Source organism: Sinohyriopsis cumingii, chromosome 15 (assembly GCF_028554795.1).
Source record: "Sinohyriopsis cumingii isolate HCF-2022 chromosome 15, ASM2855479v2, whole genome shotgun sequence".
Classification (NCBI taxonomy): Eukaryota; Metazoa; Mollusca; class Bivalvia; order Unionida; family Unionidae; genus Sinohyriopsis; species Sinohyriopsis cumingii.
In genome coordinates, this window is record NC_142975.1 from 145,553,120 (window position 1) to 145,559,769 (window position 6,650).

Below are 6,650 nucleotides of genomic sequence, written 5' to 3' on the forward strand. Positions count from 1 at the left end.
TGGGCAACTCTAGGGACAATGGAAATTTAACATGGAGAAAAATCGTGGGCAACTCTAGGGACAATGGGAATTTAACATAGAGTTTGGGCTTGTCTAGGGACAAGGGAAATTGAACATGGCGGGAATAGAGTTTGGGCTTGTCTAGGGACAAGGGGAATTTAACATGGGAATAAATCGTGGGACTGTCTAGCGTCAAGGGGAATTGAATATGGAGAAAAATCGTGGGACTGTCTAGCGTCAAGGGAAATTGAACATGGTGGGATTGTCTAGGGACAATGATGGTAGAGGGTCAAACACAACAGAGACAGAGACATACATACACTAGTTCAAGCGTGAGATTTATATATAAAGCATTACCAAGACCTGAAATCTTGCTGGGGTGTTCAAAAATTTGCATAATTGTAATGATGCTATAAATAGCTATAATCAAGGAAATGCTCAACGACAAAATGGATGTGACTAAAAGTAACGCTAAAATGACGAAATTGTCCCAGAATTTAAAGGAAAATAAACATATCCCCGAAACTTAAGTTACAATGGTTTAGACTAAAATGGATAAAATTAGTAACTACTTACAATATCAACTTCTGTGACGATCGTGAATAAATACCTATGTATCTATAATCAGCTGAAATTCCTATGAAATCCCACTATCTATTTATAGCTCCAACTTGTGGGTTTTTCCTTTGGAAAATCCCACTATCTTTTTATAGCCTCAGCTTGAGTGACGTTCCTGTTTATGAATTCTAGTATATATGTATAGCTACAAAATGTGGAAATCCCCAAGTCGATATTTATAGTCTCAAAATTTCCAGCGTCAGTGACGTCACTGTACTGAACACTAGGGGATAAATGTCAACAGTGTTGCAAGTGGCTGACCTGAATACACGCTACTGCAGGTAGGTAGGTAGAGTGTATCTGATAGGGATAAAGTGAGTTTTTATAGGGACAAACAGAGACCAATACACACACACACACACACACACACACACACACAACGTACGCGCGCAGACATACGCACACACACACACACACACAGACACACACACACACACAGAGGGAAGAGGAAAAAACAAACCCCAAATATACTATCAATACAGAAGGGAGATAACACAAACCCCAAATAAACTATCAACACAAACGTACGCGAACGCATACAAACCCCAAATATACTATTCACACAACGTCGCTAACGCATACAAACCCCAAATATGCTATCCACACTCGGGAGGAAGAAGAAAAAACAACCAAATATACGATCTACACAACGTACGCGAACACACACACACACACACACACACACACACACACACACACACAGAGGGAAGAGGAAAAAACAAACCCCAAATATACTATCAACACAGAAGGGAGATAATAAAACCCCAAATAAACTATCCACACAAACGTACGCGAACGCATGCAAACCCTAAATATGCTATCCACACTCGGGAGGAAGAAGAAAAAAACAACCAAATATACGATCTACACAACGTACGCGAACAAACACACACACACACATACACACACACACACACAGAGGGAAGAGTCAAAAACAAACCCCAAATATACTATCAACACAGAAGGGAGATAATACAAACCCCAAATAAACTATCCACACAAACGTACGCGAACGCATACAAACCCCAAATATACTATCAACACAGAGTGAAGAAGAAAAAGTTTTTTGAAAGCACCTAAGCCCTCACCTGCAATGACCAACTCTGCCAAACACCTACACCCCACCCCCACTCCCAACACTACAAAACCCATTTAACCCGTTATTTTATGGCATCAGTGTGTGATTTAGGAAACATCAAATGATGGATGAATAGACTGACTATTGTTTACCGACTTGCATGCCTAAAGAGCGTGCGTGAAGGAAAACATCCTTCCATTTCAATTCTAACTAAAACATGATCCAGAGGGATAGAGAGAGGTGAAAGAGCACAATTTCATAAAGTGTGAGTAAAAACAAAACACGCCATCCTTATTATACAATGTCAAGACCAAGAGACACTTACGTTTTCTTTCTGGTCTATTCTCTTTTAGAAGGTAGTATGAAATTTCACATCAGGGCCAACGCATCGGCTCACATTGTCAATGTTTCCATTTCCATGTCTTTACTGGCACAAGTTCTTCATCATCTTCAATTTCTTCTTCTTCTGAATCCCTCTTCTCTGTTTCGTCTTGTTTTTGTTTCTTCTCTTTTCTCGTAGGGCACTCGGAATTCCAGTGTCCTTTCTCCTGACAACGATATTAGGTATCTTGACTTTTGTCTCTCTTTCTTAGACGAAGCAGGTATTCTGGAGACAAATACCCATTTACCTTTGCAGATATAGCAAACTTCATTAGCACTTACACACTTTCGTATGACTCTCATCAAATCAACGATCAAAAGAGTAAGTTTTGTTGCCACTTTCGCATGTGAATTATGCTTTCGTATGACTTTTAGCAAATATTTGACCAGCAGGTCGATCTGTGCTGACTCTTCCATCTTCTTGATCGTTTGAGAGCGGAATGAATACTCTGACGCTAAGACACTCTCCTTATATACAGAGACCTGCTGCGTATGAAACCTAGTCAAATGTAATTTTGCAATAAGATGAAACGATTTCATTGAGGAAGTAAAAAGCAATGATGTACCGTATCGCCTCACACAAAACCTGAAGTGTTAGTTCAAATCCGTGTCAGCGATTTCGAAGACGACATAACTGAGCTTTAATCAATGCTCTCCAATTATGCCACAAAAACACGAGTCTTGATTCAAGCCAAAAGAAATTTCGTTCGGTCCATAAAAAATAGTATCATATCTGAGAAACGCAAAAAGGAACTTCCAGAAAACTGAGAAAGACGGCTTACACCTACAACGTAAATGTATGAGTTCAAGTACTGCGTAAAACTTAGTCAAATTAAATTTTTATAGTCAAGACGAAACGATCTCTTTTCGAACAAGAAAGCAGACACCAAGCGACAATGGCGATCCGTGTCACACAACACTTTTCAAAATGTATATTATCAGAGGTTTGTTCTAGCGATCTGCACGGTTAAATTAAATGTTGATGTATTTTGCAATAAGACGGACACAATTTCCATGGGATCGCCCATGGTACGAATGTTCGTGCATTAGTTTAATTTTTAAAAATATTTTTTTATATAAATCGCCTATAGGATAGACCCAGTAAAGCATGGCCATTCTCGTCACTGTCTGAATAGCTACTCAAGTCAATTCGAAGCGAACGCGGTAAGAAAATAAGTATAGCCAATGAAATGGCTTACAACGGGTGATGCATTGTTTTGTTCTAGGACTGTGTGGCATAATAATCCCTATGTTCTTGCGTATATTTTTTTAAAATTCCCCCCAAAAATTTGGGGAACTTGAAGCTATGGCGATCGCTTCAAGTTCCCCCAAAAAATTTCAGGGCTACCCAATACTCTCGAAAAGAAATAACATTCCATTGCCTATGATATGTTAGTCAGTTAGAAGAAAAAATACAGAAGTGAGTCTATCAGCACATGATTTCTTTATCTTGGTTAGAAAGTGTGACTCTAAGTTGTTCGTTTCCGTCGCTTATCAAAATTTTAAAAATAGTAATGTTCTGTAAAAAGTGAGTGAGTGTTTCTTTTAGGTCTGTGCGTTTTTTTTTTGTTTTTTTTTGTTGGTGATAATATGGATAATGTAAGTTCGGGTACAACGAAATTTAAAGAATTAGGCCCAGAACTCGGTGTGGAGGGAAGAAATATACGCAACAGCAGCGGGAGCAAGAAATGCAGACCTAGCCAGTTAGCACTGAGGCATTCTGCGTTTGACAATGCCTTTGATGTCGTACACGTCGTCTTTTTTGGTGACACGACTTGATTTGAAATAAGTACGGGCTAGCGTTTTGGTGAGTACTTAACATCCATGGCTGTCTTGCTGAGCACATTTTTCCTCCTTTACCACGCTCGGACAGAAAAATGAGTGTGTGGTGAGACAATTCCCACTCATGTTTAAAGCCTTTCAGTCAGGTTGTTAAGGACTAGTTAGTCCTACACCTGATTGGCTAAATTTAAAAGTAGTCTGTGAGTACATAAAAGCCTGGGGGGATGAGGCTCTCTTTCCTTCCCCAGGAGTAATTAAAAATCACGCCGTGCGTTATTAAACCAGTGATACATGCTCCATTAGAGCGAAAATCACTTTAATTCAAGTAAGCAAGCAAGCAAGTTCGGGTACCGTCTCTAGCACTCTTGATGACACCAACTGTCTGGGTTATTTTCTTTCTTGCAAGCCCCTATGTTCCACTTCTGTTTGTGATAATAACTTGTGATACTTCACATTTTCTAAAGTGGAAATCTTTACAAGCCGTACAAAATACAAAACTTATATGACTTTGGCTTTTGACACTTGCACAGACTCTTCACTTTATAAGTGTCACGAGAAAATTGTATATCCCATTTTTACCATTTTCAAAAACACGCACACACTTGCAGCTTGACCAGAAATATGTACATCTTGTTTTGTGGATAAGTCACAGACAAGTCCAAGCATATATAGGTGGTTATGAACGTTAGGAATATCCCCTCATTTTTTCAGAAATATCAAAGCTTGTATGTGCATTTTCCCTTTTCCACTCTATATTAGTGCTTAGATTTGTTCCAAAAAAAAAAAGAAAAAAGAAACGAAACAATTTTGAAGAAAAAGAAACAACTGAATTTTGAATTCAGGTTTCTCTCTGTTTATAATTTTTTTTCAAGTTGATGGTGCATGACAGAGTACATTCGCCTACCTTTCCAAAGTGAGAGGCATTTCTTCACATGTCATTGCCTTTGTTAAATTCGGTTTCATTGGTTAGTTATCGTTAATCTTTAATTTTTTTCATGCATTTCTTTTTGATAGAAGATTTAAGGCTTTCTATTGTTGTAACGGTATTTATGTTGTTTAGTCTGTTGATGAAATAATCTATAGCAAAGTGCTTAAGATTTTTCAGTTTCTTTTATTATTTCAAGCCCTACAAAAGGAGACCAAGTTTGTCTTCAAAGACGATTGAAACTCTAAATTACACGGGCGTGAAGGAAAACATCGTTGTGTTTGATCTAATCATGCTTGCCGTATCTCTTTGTGTTTTAGAGGTCATATTTCTTCTTAAGTAAATACACGCATCAATAGACAGACAGACTGGGTCATCATCCTTGAGTTTCACTGTACTTTCGGTTCTTTACTTCATACAAGCCCCAAATGTATTAGTTTGAAAACGAAAAGATAACATGCCCCTCAATACTGTAACACGTCTGTTCTGACTCTACCGATGTGAGTGTGAGTGTTTATGTCGAAATGTTTAAGTGAGATATAAAAAAAATGGTCAGTTTGAAAACGCGAACCAATACTGTGACGCTCAGTATTTTGATGTGGTAAGAGGAAATGGTACAACACACACAAAGAGGGCTTGTAAGTTCACATTTCAGTCTGTCTGCACTGTAATGGTAACAACGCAAGAACATAGGGATTATTATGCCACACAGTCCTAGAACAAAACAATGCATCACCCGTTGTAAGCCATTTCATTGGCTATACTTATTTTCTTACCGCGTTCGCTTCGAATTGACTTGAGTAGCTATTCAGACAGTGACGAGAATGGCCATGCTTTACTGGGTCTATCCTATAGGCGATTTATATAAAAAAATATTTTTAAAAATTAAACTAATGCACGAACATTCGTACCATGGGCGATCCCATGGAAATTGTGTCCGTCTTATTGCAAAATACATCAACATTTAATTTAACCGTGCAGATCGCTAGAACAAACCTCTGATAATATACATTTTGAAAAGTGTTGTGTGACACGGATCGCCATTGTCGCTTGGTGTCTGCTTTCTTGTTCGAAAAGAGATCGTTTCGTCTTGACTATAAAAATTTAATTTGACTAAGTTTTACGCACTACTTGAACTCATACATTTACGTTGTAGGTGTAAGCCGTCTTTCTCAGTTTTCTGGAAGTTCCTTTTTGCGTTTCTCAGATATGATACTATTTTTTATGGACCGAACGAAATTTCTTTTGGCTTGAATCAAGACTCGTGTTTTTGTGGCATAATTGGAGAGCATTGATTAAAGCTCAGTTATGTCGTCTTCGAAATCGCTGACACGGATTTGAACTAACACTTCAGGTTTTGTGTGAGGCGATACGGTACATCATTGCTTTTTACTTCCTCAATGAAATCGTTTCATCTTATTGCAAAATTACATTTGACTAGGTTTCATACGCAGCAGGTCTCTGTATATAAGGAGAGTGTCTTAGCGTCAGAGTATTCATTCCGCTCTCAAACGATCAAGAAGATGGAAGAGTCAGCACAGATCGACCTGCTGGTCAAATATTTGCTAAAAGTCATACGAAAGCATAATTCACATGCGAAAGTGGCAACAAAACTTACTCTTTTGATCGTTGATTTGATGAGAGTCATACGAAAGTGTGTAAGTGCTAATGAAGTTTGCTATATCTGCAAAGGTAAATGGGTATTTGTCTCCAGAATACCTGCTTCGTCTAAGAAAGAGAGACAAAAGTCAAGATACCTAATATCGTTGTCAGGAGAAAGGACACTGGAATTCCGAGTGCCCTACGAGAAAAGAGAAGAAACAAAAACAAGACGAAACAGAGAAGAGGGATTCAGAAGAAGAAGAA